The sequence below is a fragment of the Tupaia chinensis genome, unplaced genomic scaffold, assembly GCF_000334495.1.
Source record: "Tupaia chinensis unplaced genomic scaffold, TupChi_1.0 Scaffold000274_1, whole genome shotgun sequence".
In the NCBI taxonomy this organism is placed as follows: Eukaryota; Metazoa; Chordata; class Mammalia; order Scandentia; family Tupaiidae; genus Tupaia; species Tupaia belangeri.
Genome location: NW_006159756.1, coordinates 761511 through 784226, shown reverse-complemented (window position 1 = coordinate 784226; position 22716 = coordinate 761511). Strand labels below are relative to the sequence as shown.

The window sequence follows — 22716 nt, the reverse complement described above, 5'->3', positions numbered from 1 at the left end:
TCCCTGTGCTTGGCAATCATTAGAGTGCAGTGGCTGTGTGAGAGTCAGACAGCTCAGGCCCTGACCCACTTGTCTGGCATTTTGACAGAAGTGGGAATTACACCCTTTGCCACTTGAGGGCTGTTGAGTTCTGTTGAGTGTGCCCTAACAGCAGGCTGGCTTTCATAGAGTTTTAATTGGATGCAGAAAACCTGATAGGAAGGACCTTTGGGGAAAGGGTTAATTTCTCGTGCTACACCCTGGAAGAGAGCACACACCAGACACAGACTCAGCAATTCCCCATCCCCTCGAGCTTTTAGGCTGTACAGCTCTCATGCTGAGAATCTTCTCAACATGGTCCAGCGTTGCTGGTGGAGGAATGGCCTGAGAGTGAGTGCGTGGACAAATCTCTCGCCCACTCTCCCAACTGGGCACCTCACCTAGGCCTGAGTGTTTGAGGAAGGTGGAGACTCAGGGTCTATTTAGAGCCCTGGGTCCTGCTCTCTCACCTCAGGGTAATCACTTGTGCTTAGACTTTGCAATGAGCTGGAAGACTTTTGCCAAGGACATTCGGCAGCTACTAAACTGCCTGTTCTTTATGTAGAGGAAATGTCTGTCTATGTCAAGGGGTATATGACAGAGGCAGGAGGGGGCCATGTGGACTTGATCATCCACCCAGCCTGGAGAGTTCAAGGAAAGCCTGCAGGATCATTCTACTCATCTACAGCTCCATGCTTGTCCAAAGAAGGGTCTCTTGCTGATAAGAGTGTACCATTCTGCATCTCAAGGATGAGGTCCATTCCTACACTGTATTTAGGAAAGCCCAGGATGTTCCCTCTTATTTTACAGAGGTTGCTCCATTCAGACATGCTGATGAAAGAGAAGCTCCATGCTTGTCCAAAGAAGGGTCTCTTGCTGATAAGAGTGTACCATTCTGCATCTCAAGGATGAGGTCCATTCCTACACTGTATTTAGGAAAGCCCAGGATGTTCCCTCTTATTTTACATGTTCCCTCTTATTTTACAGAGGTTGCACCAGTCAGACATGCTGATGAAAGAGAAAAGGAAGGACGATGGCACACAAGGGACAGCTCTTGACCCCAGAAAGTGCTCCAGTCCATGGTGGGGTGTGTCAAAGGTGGGCACTCAGGACGATGCTCCTCCACTCCCTGCTACATCAGATCCATGGATGAGAAGCAGCAAGCTGGCAGTGGGTGAGTTAAGTTTCTCTTTGTCACTGGAGCCCCTGGAATTTGCACTTGTGCCTGTCTGACTGGAGGATGGCCGTTGTTCTTCCCCTGAAGCATTCAGCCTCGTGGAAGGGCCATCTTTCATATCTAACATCCCGAGTTTTTCCTCCACAAGGCAGATGAAATGAAGATCTTCTCCTTTCCTTTAAAGCACACCAAGGGGGTAGGACTTATTCTTTATAGATCTTCCCGTCTTTCTCAGGTATGATTTTATATGAACACATCAAGGTATATGTGAGCAAGTGTACCTCTGTGAGCACAGAGGCAGACAGCTGCGGTGGCTGATGGTCGGGATTCTGGTTGGCGTACAGATTCTGCCACTCACCAGCCCGGCGTGGCTTTGCCCTCTCTGTGCCCCTGTTTGCTTCTCTGTGAAATGGGATTACTAATGATACCAACCTCGTAGTGAAGATTGAGTGAGTTGATATGTGCCAAGTTTTCAGAATAGTGCATGGCACAAGTCAGCCCTTCACATTAGCTGTTATTATTTTATGATGACTCTTGCTTCACTCTGCTCACAGGAACTTTAATATGGAACTGGCGGTATAACAGAAACACGGGCAGGTTCTCTGTATTTGTCCGCACTTGAGAATACGCACTGCTGACTCATGGCTGTCTTGGGGTAGATTCCTTGGTGTGGGGGTTAAACCCCTTGGTAGCTCTGTGAGAGGAGACAAGCTTGTAGGAAAATATAATAATGTAGACGTTTATTTTGTGCAAAGTAAAAGGGAATCCATGCATTTTTTCCATAATGTACAATCTCCACGAGCTTTCTGAAGACCTCTTGTGTAGTCGGTCAGCTCTTCAGGTCCCTCCGCACTCGCTCTCTCACATTGGGGAGGAAGTAGTGAACACAGAACTGGACCCCTGGCTCCCTTCCTCCTCCCCGAACATGAGGGAGTACGAAGGTAGAGACTGACAAGGATCTCTTGCACTGTGATAGAGTTCGAGTTTATATACCGATTTGTTAGCGATAGATATGATCGTATTAGCTTACATATGCCTGTGCAAAAGCTCCTCTATCTGTAGAAAATGCAGCCTATCCATCCAGTGTGATATTTATAAACAATGAACACCTATACATCAGTGCAGACTTAAATTTCATTTCTTTGTATCCCCTTGCCTCTTCTTTTATCCTATTTAGCAAGCTTGTTATTTTTGCACTTGAAAGGCATTATAAAATTGATACTGTTCATAAAACGCTTTCAAAGTGGGACAAACATAACTTAGAGTTGATGTATTTATACCAGAGGAAGTTTGTCAGTTGAGGTTTCCTTCAGAGTGAGTTAATAACCTCTATTAATATGTAAGTGAAGGCTCAGCTCCAAATCACCCGGCTGCTTTCTGTGGACCAGCAGAATTAGATGCATCATGATATAGCTGGGGGTGGGGGAGGGCACAGGAGTTGGCACCAGAGGTGGGGTCACACCTGGACCTGCTCATGCCCTGCACAAGGGCACTCGTCTGAGGGTTTGAGGAGGAACTGAAAGCCACCCTGTGTTCCGCTTGGCATGCAGTGTGATCCGGCTCAGCACTGCTGCAGCCGCGGGAAGTGGCATCTGCCCAGAAGGGGCGCCTGCTTCTAATTGGCATGTTTTCTAGTTCCCAGTAAGTGCTAAAAATGGCCCTCAGCAAGTATGAGTTCAAGTCTTAGCAAATTACTAATTAACACTGTGAACTTGGAAGAGTCAATCTTCTGAAAGGCATATCCTCATTTAGAGCTTTCTGTTATAGGGACGTTAGGAGAAATGAGAAAAGTTACATACCAAAGAAGTCATGCTATTAATTCCTAAGTTTGCACAGAGTGGAGCACAGTAATGAACAGGACCAGTTCTCTCCCAGGGCCTCTGGGGCTTGTCCACATGATTGTCCCCTGGTCATCTCAGGCTGACATGATCAGCGCTGGAATGACCCCTGTTCTTCCCTGCCTGCTCCTCCTCCTGTATTCCTGGCTCACAGGCATCACATCCACCGAGCTGCCCAGTCCAGAAGCCAGAGAGCCTCATGCACTCCCCTGTAATGGTCAAGATCATCCCTTCTCCCCAGTACTCCTGCATGACTGTCACTGCTGTGGTATGGCTTCTTATCTCTTCTTGCAGACACAATGACAATAAAGAAGATGATGGTGATGACACAGATGTGTTTATGCGACAAGTATTTACTAAGCACCCGTTATGTGCCAGCCAGTGTTTTCAGTCAGAAGCCAGGTCGACACTCAACACCATTCATCAAGAGAGCCCACGACCACGGAGACATACAGCCACACGCTCAGTACTTTGTCTCCAAACAATAATGACAAACCGATCATTCAAAGTTCTGGAAAGGAAACAGGGCACCTGGAACTCTCAGATAGGTGGTGGAAATGCAAAATAGGACAGTCTCTTTGGAGGAGTTTGGCAGGTTTTATATAGACATCATTCACCATGTAACCCAGCAATCCTACCCCTAAGATACCTGCCCAAGCTCAAAGAAAGTGATAGGGCTGGCTCTGGAACCGAGAGAGTGAGGGAGTCAGAGTCCGCATGGCCAAGTGCAGTCTAAATCCTGGCCCTGGTGGCTTGAAAACACACCAGGTGCCTGTGCACGCATGCCCCAAATCCTGACAAGATGGAGAAATGGAGGACGGAGTGTGTTATGGCGCCCCAGTGGGGCGACTTCCCCCTGCTGTCTCTCTCCAGAGAGTGCCCACATTCTCTAGAGAAAGAAATGATAATAATGAGTGAAGTAGAGTTTTGACCCACCCCAAGTTCAAGCTATTACAAAGGATTTCTGTCTGCTTTCTTTTCCTCTCTCTCTGGGAAGCATATATGCCCTCTGGCAATTAAAAAAAAAAAAAGAAAGAAAGCCATATTCACATAAAAGCTGTATGTGAATATTTAAAGCATTTTTATTTATAAGCGCCAGAAGTTGGGAACAACACCAATGCCCCTCAAGATGCAGCCTGTACCGTTTCACGTCCATACAGTGGACTGCTACTCGGCAGTACAAGGATGGGACCGCTGGCAGGCTGCAGTGTGGATGAGTCACAGATGGGAAAGAAGGGAAAGAAGTCTGACTCAGAACGCTCCTGAGTGTATGATTCCATCTATGGGACTTTCTGGAGAAAGAAAAATGATAGGGATAGAAGCAGACAAGCGGTCTGCAGGGCAGGGGTTAGGGAAGAAGTTGATCACAGAGGGGCATGTCGTGGTAAGTGGCGGTGACTGTAGCACTCACTTCTCCCTGGAGCCCCCTCCTGAATCCCCCAGCATCTGCTCTGCCCCAGCCTGGAACCCCGCCTCCTCCAGGCTGCCAGTGAGACCCTCCTAAATACCAGCCCGAGCCTGAGCCTCTGCCATGACTTTGGTATTTAGTACGTCGTAGGTACTACTCTGAGCCTTAGCTTCAAAGCACAGGCTCTTCCTAAACTTGTGCCCTTGGCCTCTTCACCTTCCTTCTTTTCTGTAATCGCCGGAGGGTGGGTGCACTTGGCAGAGAGACAGAGAGATGGATAGAGAGGGAGAAATCACCCCCAATGGGGCGTGGTGACGCTGCAGTCCTTTACTTTCACCCTCCCCTCCCGCTGGGATTTGGGCCATACATACACTTGTGCCAAATGTGTTTCTTCAAGCCACCAGAACTAAAATTCGAACTATGGTCAGCTATGTGGCACCCAGCTCCCGTAACCACTAGGCCACAAGACTGGCCCTTTCTTTCCTTTTTCCCTTAAAGTTTAATTATTCATTTGTTCCACGAGGGAGAGAGAGAAACAAGGAGAGAGAATGAGTGATAACACCTCCGGAAGGGTCTCAGCGCTGCACCTCACCCCCGGCCCGGCCCACCCGGCCGTGTGGAAGGTGGGTGCCCAGTGGACTTCACGAGGTCTCCTGGGACACTGGAACTCAGAACCTTCTCAGGTGGGCCTTATCATTGCACCCAGTCCAGCCCCGCCCCTGCCACTTCCCATCTTCACCTGCACCCTTTTCTCAGCTCTTCCTACACACATGGCGTTTCCGCTCTTTAGAATGTCCGCGATGTCCCATGTGGTCTTTCCTGTGCCTGCGTCTCTCTTCCTGTATGTGCAAGTGTAAGTCCCGTTCTCCCTGCTAAAGCCAGCTGGGGTCTCGCCTGCTCCGGGAAGTCGTCTGGTCTTGGCTGCACAAGCCTGACCCTCAGAAGGCACCCACCATGCAGACAGGCTGGCCATCGTAGTCTCTCTGCCCGGTGGCAAACTGCCAAAGACAAGGACGCTGTCCCAGAGCACAATCCCGGGCTCAGGGCAGACACCCAGTAAATGTGTTCTGAGCAGGATTGCTTTCTAATTATGAACTGCGATGATTACCACAGAGCGAAGCCTCTGTCACCTCAGCATGGAAACACTTCTCTAAGCGGTACATCTGTTCTGGTTTATTTTGATTTACCCTGGACTTTTCTTATATCCTGCAGGCCAAGGCCTGATCAACAAGAGCTAAAGGAGAAAGTGGTTGCAGGATATGGAGCTTGCATCTTTTTCCCGGCGAGCTTCCACAGGGATCATCTGGTTCTGGTCTCAGTTGTATTAATTTGGGGGGAAGGATGACCATAAGTGATAAAGATAAACATGAAGAAAGTGTTTGCTTTTTGGCAAATGTGGCTTATTAGAGAACGCCTCACTGTTGTGAAGTATGTGGTGAGAACTTAAATGAGTAAAATGTACGGGGGGTGGCGGGGGCTCTGGAAAGTAATTAAGGGAGGTGGTCAGTCAGCTGTGTCCTGGCTTGGCCCAGCTGGTATCCACGAGGGCTGTTTTGTGGTTAATAAGGATGAGGTTTGCAGCATGGGGACACCCAACTTCAGCAGCAGTAATTACCAGTAGGTGGACTTTGGCTCTGCGAGCGGTTTGGAGGCCGGCAGGGAAACACCAGTGATTCCGATTTGCTCTCTGTAATTCCCTTAACTGCTCTTGGCTGACCTAGTTATTAAGAAATCTTAATTCCCCAGTCTTGTTAGCTAAACAATCACTCTTGCTTCACATGTAAACATATATATATGCTTTCATCTTTGTCTCTCGTGGTCCTAAGTTTTATTTAACAAGAGCAGATCTTCAAACTTGGAGGGCATTTTTATATTCTCAAAGTCAACATCCATTACTAATATGACAAGATACAATCTCTGAGAGCACGCATCTCTGGGAGGGGGATGAGCCAGGAGAGGCGCTCGAGGAAAGCTGGAGGGCAGAGGGCTCAGTCCTGAGCCTGCCTGTCCTGTCTGGAAGAAGCTTCTCTAGACCCCAGCCCAGTCTGGGGGGCTCCTGCAGGAGCTGTGTCCACGGAGCTCCCGAGATGAGCTCCCCTGACTGCCATGTTGCAAATGTCTGTCCCAGATGGTCTGGTGGCTACATTTTCTCAAAACAGTTGGGAACCTCTGCCAACTTCTCTAAGGAATGGAAAAGATAATTTTCTAAAATGCTGATTAACAGAGCAAAATGTACTTGGGCTGGTAACAGATTTCTTTCCTCCTCCCTCTATCCACTTGCTGCAAAACAACCTCTGGTGATTCAAGACTTGAGAAAGAAGCTCATGGCTTTACTGAGAGACAGTACTTTGGAGGAAGGTGAAAAAGTGGTGGCCAGAGAGGCAGAAACAACACCTAAGAGCTGGAGAATATCAAGCCTTCTCCTGCTTATATTCCACAAAACACCAGGAGGCTCTGAGGGGGTCAGCACTGTTCTGATGCCTGTCCTGGGCCTCAAAGCCCTGAACCAATCTCTAAGAGTGCATATCTGCCCGGACACTCTTTATGCATCAAGAGTGTGATGAGCTGAGCTCTGCCCCCAGAAGCATTTTGTTCTTGCTCTTGGTGTCAAGCTTCTTCTTAGTTCCCTGGGAAGCCTGAGGAGGTCTGCACCAACTTTCCAACCCATCCTCTTACTAGGCAACCAGTTGGTCTATGTTTGCTTGGGAAGATTGAGTATTTGAATACCGAATAGGTAATTGATTACATGTTATTTTTTAAAATCACACCTGCATACTCAAGTTTCTGATGGTGCCTTGTGTCTGGATTCCGGACCCTGTTCTGAGAGTCGGAGAATTTCACCTTCTTCTGTTTCTGATGCTCTATGTGTCTATATGGTTCCAGAAAGGGGCCTTCCATCCTGAACCCACTATCTAATTTTATCTAGGCACATCAAATACGAGGGGACTTCAAAAGCTCATGGGAAATAGAATTAAATTGTGACTTTAGTTTCATGCAAAAAATGCTGAAATCCATGCATAGTTTCTTTATAATATGTATCTTCTATGAACATTTTGAAGGCTCCTCTTATGGAGGAAAGGCAAGAGTATAACAGAAATGGGACAGGTCACTCAAACTCCTTCTGGACCTTTCTCTGCGTGGAAAATAAAAACAGTCATGTTTGGGTATGTAATCCTGCAAGAAGATGAATAAGAACCAGTAGAAGTTTGTGTTTCCTCTGTCTGTGTCTGGAGCCACCATTGGTGAGAAGCAGGAGCTGTGGGGCTCCACAGATCTCGAGTCCTCACTGCATATAGTGACAGGTGTTGGTTGCTAAGCTTCTCCCTGGTCACATGACCACTGACACATCTTCTGTCCTCAGTGACCCAAGAGAATAGTGGCCCAGATGCTTTCTTGTTTAGAGGGGAGGGCGTCTCATCCTCCTGCCCTAACATTGTTGATATAAGAGGGCAGTCGTATGTGGTGGTTTCTGCTGGTCTTCTCCCTCTAGCACAAAGGTCCAGGGGTCTTGCCTATGTTGATTCTGAAGTCCCAGGCTCCTACTCTCTCAGAGGGAGGTGAGCTCTTTGGCTCATGTACGGGCTTTCTGTCTCTGACTTCACTCTCTGCTGGTCCTCTCCCTCTTGGCTGCATCTTTTTCTTCTTGGTGGCCTCAGGTGTCCTCTCTGTGGTATGTCTGGTGCACACACAGGCAGTGTCTGCCTCTTGATTTGTGATCTGCCAATGATTGTTGGCAGAATGTATGTGATGACCGTAGGAACTCAGGTTCAACAGCTAGATTAGGTTTTCCTGAATTCTCATTCTGACCTGCAAGTATCCGGGTATGGTTGAGGTTGCATTAGCTTTTTAGGACATTGAGCCAGTATGTAATAATGAAAGCAAACTCAGTGAACCCTTCAAGACTCTGGTATATCTCCACCCAGGCCTCCCTAGTAATCATTTATCTTCACATTCAGACTCTCCATTCACCCTACGCCTATTAGCATTAACTTACACGCTGCTTCCTTAAAGTTTCCTTTGGCATTAAAGCTGTAACTAACATGTGTATTTGCAAGAAAGCAAATTTCAGGTATGTTCTTTCCATCTTTAAGCAGTAGACTCTCAAATAGTACTTTTTTATTTTCTTACTGAAGATGTGTCTAGCACATTTTGTTCAAAGGCACAGGTATTAGACCCAGACACAGTGGTGTAACACACAGCTGTGGAATGCTGGGTTCTTATGGAAGAGCACGATTCACTTTGCTGTCACTTTGTGCATACCAGGTACACAGGCTTGCTCATGATCCTGGCTAGCTGGAAAGGCTGGGGGAGGATCATGGTGTGGGACCCTGTTGAGGGTGCTTGCCTCTTTCTCCCCCATGTAAGAAATAAGTAAAGCTTTTAAAAGCCCTCCAAGATAACCAACTCCAAGCCTTTCAACAAACAAACAAACAACAACAACAAAAAACAAAGATACAAGAACTAAAAGCAGGTATGATCTTTGCCTTTAAGAAACATTCAGACACCCAGCAGTCCCACTCCTAGGTATATGCCGAAGAGAAATAAACACATGTATCCAAATGAAGACCTGTAGGAGAATGTTCAAATAGCATTATTGATGTGAACAGCCTAGATATCTATCAGCTGATGAATGGGTACATGTGGAATATTATTTGACCGTAAACATGAATGATGTGCTAATGCAGGCTGCAAGATAAATAAGGGGCCAGCAGGTAGCATGGTAGTTGGGATGCTGGACTCTCTCATGGCCAACTCCAGTTTGAATCCTGGACCTAGTGGCTTACTTTCTCACTTTCCCTCTTTCTCTTTCTCTGTCTCTGATGACTATAGCTAGTACAAAATAATAATAAAATAAAATAATTCTTTTTTTAAAAAAGATGAACTTTGGAAACAGTCAACTAAGTGACAGAAGCCACACACAAAAGACTACATAACATGTGATTCCATTTAGATAAACTGCCCAGAATATGCAAATCTATAGAGACAGAAAGTATATTCTGCTTGCCTAGGGTTGGAGAAGGCAGGGATTGGGGATAAATAAGCAGTGGCTTCTCATGAATCTGGCTTTCTTTTGCGGGTGAAGAGTGTATTCTGAAATTGATTGTGATGATGGTGACTACTCTAGCAATACCCCAGAAACTACTGAGTCGTATACTTGCAGTGGGGGGATGGTATGTGGATTATATCTCAAATTTGGAAAGAAGAGAAATGTTCCAACGGCAGTAGCACAAACCTTTTCTTTTTCAAATCCAGCAGAGATTCTGGAGGGCTATTTCTTCCTGCAGCCCCCACGTGAAGATTCACACCTCTTTCGAGGACACAACCCAGCAAGTTGGCCAGCACGTGCTCCTCCCACCCCAGTAGCCCTTTAGAGCTCAGCACCAGTGGCAGGTCTTAACCAGAAACAAATTGGAAGCCCCGGAGTTGGAGCAAAGCTATCTTGTGACATTTACTATGTCTTATGTAACAAGTAGAGAGATTTTTATCTTCAGGTTTCACTGTGCAAAAAATAGCACTAATGCTGCAATATTCTCTCCTCTGGGCTGCTGGTACCCTTTCTCTGATGAACTGGGAAGAGAGATGGAGACGGCATAGTGGGAAGATGTGGAGGAGGGGGAGCTGCTCTTGCCAGAAACCTGGGAGTTATACCTCCTCTCCTGCCCTCCCAATTCTAATCAATTGTCAAGTTCTGAGATCTGAAACCCGAACAGCGACGTCTCTCCAGCTCTGCTACTGCCTCTGGGTCTAAGCCGCTATCCTCCTCCTCCATTGTCAGGAATGTCTTCTCCTCATCCTCTTTCCCCTGAATTACCATAGTAACCTCCTGTCTTGGTCCTTCTATGTCATCCAGTTTCACTCCCTACCTCATTGTCACCACCTCCGAGTTTATACTCCAAAGTGTAATCAAAGAGGCCATTTGCAAATCTGAATCTGACCTCTCAATTCTCCTTTTAAAAAGATGTTCCTTTCTAAGTTCTTCTAGGTAAAATCTGAAATCTTCTCATAACCTGCTTTTGCAGCTCAGCCTTCTCCATGCACACCGGTCGCCTCAGGTCCTTGTCCTTGAACTAACGCACAGAATCTCCTTGTAGTCTTACGACTTTAGCACGTGTTGTTCCTTCTGCCAGAGTTCCCTCCCAACCACTCCTTTTCATTTTTTAAAGTAAGTAATTATTTTATTTTTATGTGTCCGCTACAGAGTTCATGAGCTTGCCAGAAAGAGACACACTAAAGTAAGTAATTATTTTATTTTTATGTGTCTGCTACAGAATTCATGAGCTTGCCAGAAAGAAACACACAGAGATACAGACAGACAGAAAGAAAGTGAGAAATCACCCCCCAGTGGGGACGGCCATACTGTAGCTCCTTCTCCTCTAGTCTCCTCTTGGGATTTTGGGCATGAACGCATACACACCTAACATGAATTTCAAGCTACTGGGTCTGGAACTCAAACCACATTAGGCCATGTAGGAATCCAGTGTCTTAACCACTATGTCACCTGTCGAGTCATGATAGAATATGTACTTGAGAGAGAGAGGAGGAGATGGAGAAAGAGAGAAGAGATAGAGGAAGAGAGAGAAATGGACCCTCCACAGGGCTTAGTCACACCACGATCCCTGTTTTCTAGTCTTGCAGTCCACCAGGACCCTGGGCCTGGGCATGCAGGTTTACCCAGTGTGTCTTGGGGCAGAATGGGCCGGGGACTGGAACTGTGGTCAGCATGTGGCCTCCAGCCCCAGTTTAGTACACTATTGCCTGTGCCACAGAAGCCAGGCCCCGTCTCTCCTTCTAATGAACGACTTCTTCAGGTTCAGCTTAAATGTCATGTTCCTCAGCAAAGCCTCTGCTCTTTCCTGCATAGTCCTCCTACTCTTAGGGCTTCCCCTTTATAGGTTTGGTAGCCTCATTGTAGTTATAATTTATTATTCGTATCATTATTTGTTTAATGTCTGTCTTCATAACTGGATGACAAGCTTCTGGAGAAGGGGACAGGGACAGATTTATTTCCCAATGCAGCACGAATGCCTGACCCACACAGGCTGAAGAGTTTATACAAAATTGCTAGAAGGTTCTAAAGGGAGGGCAGCCTCACAGCTCAGTGGTTAAGGGGGTCAGATCCACATGGCTGACTGTGGTTTGACCCCGCCCTAGTGGCTTACAAAGTGCCTTCAGGGGCTGTCTCTGTGGCCTGCTGGTTACAGCGGCCGGATCTCAAACTGCCAATGGTGCAATTCGAGTTTTAAACCCAAGGATTTGAGAAACATGTGAGGCACGTGTGTGTGCATTCTCAGGGATCCCAAAGGGAGAGAGATGAAGGAGAAAGGGATTGTGTCATGACCTTTCCTCATGGGGAATGCTTTTTCCTCTCTCACTTTCTGTCTCTCTCTGTTGAGAACATGCACCTTCTAGCAATAAATAAATAAACAAGCAAACAAATAGAAAAAGGAAAAGCGCTCTGGGTACATGTGCGTGTGCGCCCAAATCCTGACAGGATGGAGAAGTGGCGAAGGGACTGTGGCATAGATGTGCCCTAGGGACAGGTGCATATTCTCTCCCTCTGCCTGTCTCTGGTGAGTGTGCATACCCTCTGGCAATTATAAAAAACAGAAAAGCTGAAGGGAACTCAGACATGGCGGGAGGGAGGAAGGTGAAGAAGGAGGATGGATGGAAAGCACAGAGGAGGCTGAGTCAGCCGTGCAGCTCCTCGGCTGGGCAGGGCCTCCTCGTCAGGCTGGCTGAACCAGTGTCCAATCATGCTGAGCCAGTGCGGCCAGGCAGTCAGAAGAGCTGGCACGGGGCATTCCAGGGCAGCATGGGGGAGGCAAGGACTTGGGGAGGCTTTTCTGGTGCCTGTATTAGAACACATGGAGAAAAAGCCTGGGAGGGAGGCAGACGGGTGTGAGCAAAGGGGCTTTAGTGGTCTTGTCCCTGGTAAGCTGTCCTCTGAACCTAATGAGACTGGGAGGATGTCATTATCCCCTCCAGGGAAAGCTGCCCCCAGCTGCTCTCCTCATGCAGGCACATCTGTTCCTCCTTCAGATGTCTGCTCTGGGGCTGTCATTGGGAATGGAGAGAGGCTTTCTAGGGATCATGGATGTGTCTGAGAGTCACCTCTGCTGTGGCAGGGAAGTCAGGATTTTCACCCCAAGAAGGGTCTTTTCTAGATTGTCCTGCTTCTAGTCCATATGGACAGGTGTCTGCCCTGACTTATCCATCTTCTAGAACAAAGCCATGGCTCAGGCTCACTGTTAGGGCCAAGAAGGAGGGCCTGGCAGGGTCCAGAGCCTCGGTGGCCTGAGTACGCTGGGTATGCCCATGACCCTGGCTGACTGGAGAGCTAGGGAAAGGACCTTGACATGCCATGGCCCTGTTGGAGGTCCCTGTCCCTTGCTTTCTATCATAAAATAAATTTTAAGCAACAGTAAAAGAAACCATAGCTAAAGGCAGTGTTACAAGGCTAGGGTCGTAGGGACGCTAACCCAAATTCTAGCATGGCTACTCACTGACTGTGCGACTTAGGGCAGGCTTTATTACCCTTCCTCTTGAAATCCTCATGTGCAAATTGGGTGCAGTAATAGTACCTACCCCATACAGTTATTGTAAGGCTGTAATACAATATTCCATGAAAGCCTCTAGTACTTGGAAGGAAAATTCAATCAGTATTAGAGATTTTATTGGTCATTTGTTCTAGGGCCCACTAGCCTTCCTGCAAAGGCCCATTTTATTAATGATGTAGGAACTGGCCTCCTTACAGCTCCACTATAAGCCAATTTGCTCCCGTTGTGCTTCAGGTGAGCATAGGGAACAGATGGTCACCACCCCCGACAGTGCCTTGGGGGATAGATGTTAACGAGGTCAAAAACTTGGAGTTTGTAGCTGAGTGGATCAGTGTCCTCTCTCTAAGCCCCAGGTTGTCTGACTGTCTAACTCTCGCCAATTTGCAGCAGATGAACGTGAAGCCAGTGTCTCTGTATTGCTACTTGGTGGCACTGGAAACTTGGCAATCTATGTATTGGGTCGTTGGAAAAGTCATGACATATTTTTTCTATGCAGAAATGTGTCATGATCTTTCCAACAACTCAGTGATTTCTCTGAACCTCCCTTTTCTCATTTATAAAATCGGCATCCTAGTTAGTACCTACTCTTTTCTGTCTGGATTGTGGGGAGGATTAAACAAAGTAACATGGACGTGAAGGCCTTGAACAGAACCTACAAAGAGCAGCTATGTTGAGCAGTATGGTGCTTGACCTTACACGCCATTTTTTCTGGGCTAAGGTCTTCCCAGATGACAGCTAAGACATTAGTTTTGAGTGTGTCTCTGAGAGTGTCTCTGGAAGAGATTAGTTTTGATCAGTAGACTGAGTGAAGATCTTCATTTGCCACTGTGGGTGGGCACCATCAACCCAATGGGGGGCTGAATAGAACAGAAGGTGGAGGAAGAGTGAACTCCCACTCTTCTGGAGCCGGGACATTCATGCTCTTGAACACTGGAGCTCCTGTTCTGTCCTCCACTCTCCTGGTCTTGCACCAGCACCACCCCTCCCCTTCTCCAGCCCCGGCCCACTTGATTCTCAGGCCGTTGGGTTTGTACTGAATTACAACACTGGGTTCCCTGGTTTTCTAGCTTGTGCCTTTATGACCTCTATAATCCTATGAGCCAGTTCCCATAACAATCTCTCTCTCTCTGTGTCTGTCTATCTGTCTGTCTGTCTATCTATCTATCAATCAATCATCTTACTGCTCTGTTGGTTCTGTTTCTCTGTAGAACCCTGACTAATGCAGACCGTTCCTCGAATCTGTATCACATTGTATCTGATATGAGAAAAGCCTATCTCAAGTCAGGTATCTTACTGATGTGATACTCAGCAACACTGTTCTATGTATGGGTAAGGCACCTTTTTATTTCCTGCTTACATAACTGTCTCTAATCCAACCTCAACCTGTTCTAGTTCCTTCAGTACCTTTTTAGAGGTCTTTTTCCTTCATCAAGAGATAGTAATTTGAATTTGTTTCAGGTCTATACCGTTTCTCTTAAATGATTCCGAATTCTTAGCTCCCCATTCTTCCGTATGACTACATTAATGATCTTTCTAAAATGCAGATCTGGAGGCCAGCAGGTGGTGTGGTGATTAGGGTGCTAGACTCCCAAATGGTTGACCACAGTCCTAGTCCCAGACTCGTGGCTTGAAAATCATGCTGGGTGCAGGTGCATGTGCCTGTGCGTGTGTATGTTTGTGTGTGTGTGTGTGTGTGTGTGTGTGTGTGCGTGCCTGAAATCCTGAGAGGAGAATGGACAAAAAGGGATTGTGGCATGGCCATCCCCCCAGGGGTGATTCCTCACTTTCCCTCTCTCTGTCTCACTCCAGAAAGTGCACAAGCCCATGGCCAAAGCAAATCTGGTTGTACCCCTCCCATTTAATCTTTTTTTTTTTTCAATTTATTTATTTGCATTCATTCACTGTACATCATTACAGCATACAAAATGAGATTTTCCATCCAGAGTACACTGTATATTGTCTCAATCAAGCACATGAACAAACATGTTACTGTCAGCAAATGATCTTCTATTTCTTGTTTTCTGTATGTTTTGCTCTTTTTCCCCCATCCTTGATTCCCTATCTCTTACCCTCTGCCATCTCCCACTCTCCTCCCACACTGTCTCTGGTATCTATATTTGCTTTCTATACTGTTTTCCCCCCACATTTTATTGAATCACCAAAGACCCTAATCTTGTCATTGGCTCCCTATCACTTTTTAGCTATCAATCTTGCCACTGCCTCTGGGATACTCCTTACCCAAGTCACTCAGAATGCCTTTTAGAACTCACCAGTCCTTGTCAGGCCTTGTCACACTTCCAACTCTTTCCATGGTCCTATTTCCTCTTGGCACAACTTCTACTATAACGTGACAACCTGATTTGCTTTTCCTTGTCTTTCAAAACTCAGATCTAAGTGAAAAGATAAGCCTCCAACTGGGAGAAAATATTTGTAAATTTGCTATTGATAAAGGACCTGTATTCAGATTTTATAAAGGATCTAAAAATTCAATAATAAGAAATTAAACAATAGAAAAAGTGGACACAAGGCTTGAATGAACACTTTAGTAAGAAAGATATGCAAAGAGCACAAACACATTAAAATTTATTCAACATCATCCATCAATAGGAAAATGCAGATTCATACCTACTTATTAGAGTGACTAAAATGAAACAGACTGACTGACCATACCAAGTGTTGACGAGGATTTAGAACGACCAGAACTCTCACCCATGGCTGCTGGAGACACACATGGTACAACCATTTTGAAAAGTAGCTTGACAGTTTCTTTTTTAAAAAAATTGACCATTAGCCTGCCATATGATCTGACTATTTTACTCTTAGCCATTTACTCAAGAGAAATAAAAGCATATATCTATACAAAGACTTATGCATGAATATACATATAGCTTTTTTTGAAGGAACCAAAACTGGAAACAACGCCAAATGTTCATCTTCCAGTGAATGAATAAAAACTGTGGTATATTCATACAATGGAAAACGACTAGTAATAAAGAGAATGAATGACTGATGCTACAACATGAGAATTTCAAAATAATTTGACTGACAAATGGAAGCAAAAAAAATAAGAAGAATAGGGACTAAGATTTCCTGTACATAAAGTTGTATGAATAGCAAGAAAAAGTAGGTCAGTGCTTGCGTAGAGTGGGGAGTGAAGAGAGATTATAACGAACCAAAGGAGACTTCAGGTTAATGAGTATGTTCATTATTCACATTGTGGTGATAGTTTCATGAATCTACACCATGGCAAAACATTATCGAACTGAATGCTCTAAATATGTTGTATTTATAAGTGTATCTCAATAAAGCTGTTTAAATATTTACAAAATTAAGCAAAAAAAAAAAAAAAAACAATATAAAAAGCTTAGCTTTAATTCTCCTGTTTGGGGATCCCTCCCTAGGATACCTGTTCTATGAAACAGAGTTGTCCTTCGAGTTCTGAGGAAACAACTGCTCCAGCACTTGTTCATTGGGCTGAGTAGTGAAGGCACAGTCTGGCTCCTAGATTGTAGATGATGTCAGAACATCGGTGTTTAGAACTGTCCAGTCCAATGTGGGTCCGCCCTCAGTACCTGAGAGTAACACCTGAACAAAAATTTGTCTTCCCTGAAACTATCTAAGATCTATTTATTTATCTCTATCTAACCTATGTATTTTAAATCTGGAAGCCATAGTCTATAAGTGAAATCTACTTATTTAGTAAAATTAAAAACATTTAGAAAATAACAGATGTAAAGTCAAAATAGGCTCTTGGCTCCTGAAGAACAATGAATTCATGTTGTAAAAAGGCAACACTTTTGCAGATGGGGGAGGCTCAGGCGTGGCGGTTTTGGCTAGAAGCCATTTAAGATGCTTTATTCACAAAAGCAGCCAACCCTGGCCAAGGAGCACCTTTAAAATGATCCATGAAGGGATTTTTCATTTTGGAAAACAGGTTTATTAGTGAAAGTATTACAAATATTAATACCTGGGATATTCTTTTCTTGCTAATGATGCTTTAATGGGTTGCACTGGGATAATTTAACGGTGCTGAGTGTATGACTTACCAAAGTTGCACACCTCCTCCATGACTTATGGCTTCAGCCCTATTAGTTCTGTGGTTGCTTTGGCTGCTGTTTGGAGCCTAGTAAGATCTTGTGCAAGTCTGGGAGAGCCCTGAGTTTAATCTGACTATACAACAAAACAGCTACTGTTTCTAGTTTATATTGTTCTTATAGAGAAACCCAACATACTACTGTTTAGAGAATGGTTAAACAACAGTAGATCCAAATAAGGGATGTGAGTTTGACACCTGATAACCTGGCAAGCACTGTTGGCATAGTGCTCCATACATAGTAGGGCTGCCTTCAAAGAAGCCTTCTTACTTCAATAGGACATTCATTCCACCTGCCGGGTGGGAAGATGAAGGAGTTTTGCAAATATTATCTGAAAGTTGTAGGAGGTGATGTCACAGCTACTCTGTACAGGGGATTTAGTAGCACTCTCTCACACAAGAGAATGATGAGGATGTAAGAATGAAGAATGTCACTCACAGAGTCACCCTACCTAGTCACAGTCATGAAATGGTGGTTTTGTGCAAAGGCTGGGACTTGCTGTGAGAAGGTCCTGAGGAACCCCCACACAGGGCATGTACTTTCCCCGAACAAGAAATTTTGGTGTTACCACCCTGGCCATTACCAGGGTCCTGTGCTGTTTTGTGGGAAACTAGTAGAATGAGGATAATGGGGTGGAAGGCTGTCTAGGATTTGGTGGCCAGGGGCCAACACCTGAATCTTCTTCCTTTGCCTGTGCTCATCTACGTCAGTCGGTCTCTTTTAGAATTTTTAGTTAATGTGTTTTCTTTTTTATTTTCCAATGTCCTCACAAAGATACCAAACCAAGAACAACTTTCTAGTCTCCTATGTAGAAAAAAGCTCTTTTGAGATAGTGAGAAGAACAAGAATAAGGCTGGTGGCCTTTGGGGAGGCCTTTGGGTAGGTGTGGAAATAGTAGACGACGGGAAGCGTGGATGACGTGTCTTCAGTTGCCAGCACAGAATGGTGGATAGAGTAGGATCAAGGGTAATGGGTGACCTGGGTGCTCACTGAGAATTAGACGTACAGTAGCTGTGTATCTATGGGCAATTACTCACCTTGACTTTTTTTTATCCCTATGATGAGTATACCACCTGTTCTCCAAATCTCTCGTCAGTATTTAATCAGACAATCTGGAAATAGGATGGGAACTGGCACATTGTTGGTGCCAAATATGTATCAATCCCCTCCCTTCCATCCTTCTTCTGCTCAACCACACTGAAGATGAGCATCAGGCTGGCCCATCTTCCTTCCCTGCAGGAGCAGAAACTCAGTTACTGGTCTCCTCTGCCCTTTCTCTGCTTTTCACAACAGGTTGTGCAGATATGAGAGTGGGCCATGACCAGATGACAGACAGCTTCATCACAGGGACATCATCTCTTCCCTGGATGTCTCTGGACATGAGAGGCCCCACAAAAAGTCTATTTTAATCACAATTTAAAAGCACTAAAAGCAGAGACGTAGAGTTTGAATACCTCCCACCCCAGAAGTACTCATACTCACCGTTATGCAGTGAATGAGCACAACCCCACCACTGGCCCCATCTGTCATCACTTGTGATGGGCTTTGCAGCTCAGTGGTAGACAGGCCACTCAGCGTACAGGGAAGAGAACTGATGGAGGAGTGGGAAGACCTGGTCTGAAAGTGTTAATGATGTTCATTTTTATCAGACTTTCACTTTATGTCAGGTCCCGAGCTAGATACCAGAGAAAACAGAGATAAGTGATATAATTCTTGGCCAGAGAAGGTAGGATTCTTGATGGAAACTGGTAGGTCCAGCATGGTTGTGGTGTGGAATGATATGTTGGTGACAGAAGGCCAACTGAGCTAGTGGCTGGAGGTGTCAGAGAAGCAGAGGAGGGGATCTTTGAGCTTAGTTTGAGTAATACATAGCAGCTAGTCAGGTGGGAAGTTGCTTAGGGAACTTCATATCTATGTGATCTTGGGCAAGTCATTTACTCACTCTAGGTTACAGTCACCTCAAGTGACAAGTGAAAGCTTGCCTCAGCCTCTGTCGTCTTTTTTTAGGTCTAATGTTTTAGGACTCCACATTTGCTCTGTCCAACCTGAGCACCAACCTACACAGAATGATCCCACCCAGTTCTGCACCCCACCTTTCAGGGCAGAGGCGGAATCTTAGGGATTCAGGGCAACTCGTGTTCTCTGTCCCAGAACCCCTGACCTCTAAGACTCAATCCCTTGGACAGGGAGGGTTATCATGAAAAGCTGTCTATGTATTCGTAGGGCAAAGGCCAGGAAAAAATAAGGCCTCTTAAGAGTGTTTGAGAAGATGGAAAGTTAAGGGCTTGGGAGTTGAAGATTGTAGGAAGAATATCTGAATAGGATTGGCCCAGCAGGACCTTTTCCTAGAAATCCCATTGTAGGTTTTTCTGATAAAGCATCTAACAGCCTTTTAGCAGCAGCTTTTTCTGTAGAAACAAAACTCCGTGTTTTACATCTCATCGAAGGCACCCGGCTGCTGATAAACCTGTCAGGAGCAATTGTGCCCCAGTGTGGGTAGGCTGTCGGCCTCCTGTCTGCCAGGGCTTCAAAGTTCAAGATCGCTCCTTTGCCAGAGCAATTGGGATTGGAGGAGGGGAAGTTTTGTTTCTCTGTCTCTCTTCTTCCCTGGTGATTTCAAGATGTTGGGACTTGCTACCATAGTGACAGGATAATGCAGGTCAGAACTCCCGGGCTTGAGGGAGGAAGCAAGGGAAGGTAGGAAGCTAGGACAAGCTGTCCAGAGGCTGCCCTGCACAGTGATGAAGAGCTGGGCCTGGAGTCAGAAAGGCCAGAATATGGGAATGCGGTCTCTACCCCTTATCAAGTGTTCCTTGGGCATATTACCCACTCCCTTGCTTTCTTCCTTCACTGTTATGCAGTGAATGAGCACGACCTCACAGGCCCCAACTGTCATCCTTTGCTTTGGGACTTCCAGCTCAGTGGCAGACAGGCCACTCAACATACGGGGAAGAGGACTGAGGGAGAAGAGAGAGGATCTAGTCTGAAAGTTTTGATGATGTTCAGTTTTATCAAACTTTCACCTTATGTCAGGTTCTGAGCCAGACACAGAGAAAACATGGATAAGTGATACATAATTCTCTAAAGTGGGGATTTTAATAGCACGCCAGTACAAGGGCATGTTGGAAAATGAAGTGAGATAAATGGTACGTACATAGAATAGTGTCTGATGAAGAAACTGATAGGGGACCAGTGGTACATCATCCCCACCTCAGCATCATCTGCTATCGTCACCACCATCATCTCTGATTAGGAAGTGTTCGAGTACAGCCTGGAGAGCAGTAAAGTGACCTTAGGACCTTACCTACAGCACCACTCCCCTCAAGGTATCCCTCTTCGAGTGTCTGGAATTATCTTTGGAGTGGTAACAAGAAGCAAGGCGACAGAGGAGCTTTCCCAGAATGGTTGGACGCCAACATCCAATGTCTCCATTCAGAATAAGAACCACCCCAGCACCCACCGTCATTTGTGTAACCTACAGAATTAACTGACTTCCTCTTCAGAATTGGGGTCCAGCTGTGGAATGCTTTTCCTTCTCAAGATTTGTCTCTTTTCTCTCCTTGTTTTAATTTATTCGCTGTTACTTAGTAACTGGATACCCAAGTCTGGGTAGTTTATAAAGCATAGAGGTTTATTTAGCTCATGGTTTTGGAAATTTCGGATCCAGGAGTCCCATGTGACAAGGGTCTTCTTATTGACAGAGGTTCTCTGCAGAATTCTAAAACAGCTCAGGCCATCACAAGGTGAGACAGGTCAAGACTGTGTGTCTGTGTCTCTGTCTGCTCTTCTTCTAAAGCTCCCAGGTGTCAGTCATGGAGTCCTCACTCCAATTACCTTATCCAATCCCAATCCCATCTCAAAGGCCTTACCTTTCAGCAATAATGGGGTTCATCCCTTCTCTCTGATTTCCTTGCCTGCAATCTTTATTCTTCCCTCAAATGGTACTTTATATGGCCAATAGAGATGTGGGTATTCTTGGTTATTGTCTCTGGGATTCCAAGGTTGAAGCAGTGAGATGCTTGAGCCCCAGTAGAGTATCCTTGATGCTTAAAATATGGGTGTCAAGCTTGCAGCAACTACCCATAGGCAACTCAGGTCACAACGGGACAGTCTTAGAGGGGCCTTCTTTGGCTTCCCAGGTCTGTGTGTTAACCACGACCTAATAATTTTCTATCTTGGGAGGAAGGTAGTTTTGTGGTCAGACAACTAGAAGCTCTGCTTATAAATGGATCATTCCTTGGTCAAAATAGGAAAGAGAATATAATAATTTTTTTTTTTAGAGAGAAATTTTTGCTATAGGGCATGTGCACTCACCAGAGAGAAAGAGGGAGGGAGGGAGGGAGGGAGAGCGGGAGAGAGAGAGAGAGAGAAACAGAAAGTGAGAAATCACTCCCCTGGAGTGCCCCCCCCCCCAGGCCACATAGCAATCCCTTCTTCCTCTATTCTCCTCTTGGGATTTGAGTACACACGCGTACGTACCTGGCATGAGTTTCAAGCTGCCATGTCCAGGACTCAAACTGTGGTAGACCATGTGTGAGTTCAGTGAAGTAACCATCACACCATCTGCTGGTCCCAAGGATGTATTTTTATTTATTTATTTATTTTAGGATTTAGGGTAATTGGAAAGACTGTATTCTTTTTCTTTTTTCTCCTTCCATTCAGACTTGTTTATCTTCCCACTTCTCTTTTTATTTCACTTTTACCTATCTGTGGCAGACATTATAATCATGGAACTCACCGATATTCATAGAATTCTCTTGGCTTTTTTAGCCCCCCTTTTGATTTTATTCAGTTCTAGACAACAGGATGTAGAAGGAAGTAAGTACACCAATCTCAGGCCTAGTCTCTAAAACAATACACATAGTTACCCAGCCTCTTTCTCTCTCTCCTTGTCACCTAGTGAAAGCAGAGTATTCTGAGGAAGTCCTAGTAAATAACTCAGTGACAAAGTAGGAGTGTGAGTACTAGAATCACTATGCATAAGACCATACATTGAACACCCAACTGGGCTGTGACATGAGTGAGCCACTGAGATTTTAGGGGTTGTTTGTTACAGCAGCTACTGTTACTTACACTGACATATACTCTATCACTTTCCTTCAGAACAATTGGCTCAATTGCCATTAATGTAATACCATGATGCATCACTTAAAATGGGGATGCATTCTGAGAAATGCATCGTTAGGCAATTCTTCACTGTGCACACATCATAGGATGTACTTCCCCAACCAGGCTGCAGAGCCTGTAATAATCTACAGGACCACCTTCATGGGTGCCGTCTGTCATTGGTTAGTCATCATCATCCAGCACATGGCTGTATCAATACAGGAAAAATGAATGTTTCACAAGAAGAGAAGCCTCTTTATTGTGTACTTCTTTATTCCCACACTTAGCATAATCACTAGCACATAGTCCAAGTTCTGTGGATATTGGCCAAATAAATGAAGAGTCCAGCAGCCTCCAATTCTTGCTAGAGAATGCTAGTTATTTCTGTGAAGTGGCCGTAGGCTGTGGCTGTTCTTTGTACTGACTACCCTGGGATTAGCCTTTATTTTTTCTTGTCACTCGCGTCAAGTCAGCCCACATCCTTTTGGCCTAAAAGTAGGTGTGATAGTATTTATAA

The 22716-nt window shown here is 45.4% G+C and overlaps 1 long non-coding RNA gene across 1 annotated transcript in view; it reads left to right on the top strand.

Annotated features, from left to right (window-relative positions):
• Window positions 1-22716, top strand: part of LOC114008025 (uncharacterized) — a 61187-nt gene that overhangs the window by 1112 nt on the left and 37359 nt on the right. The window contains exon 2 of the long non-coding RNA XR_003549591.1: window positions 1006-1192. This is a non-coding gene — a long non-coding RNA (uncharacterized LOC114008025). The remainder of the gene's footprint in view (window positions 1-1005; window positions 1193-22716) is intronic.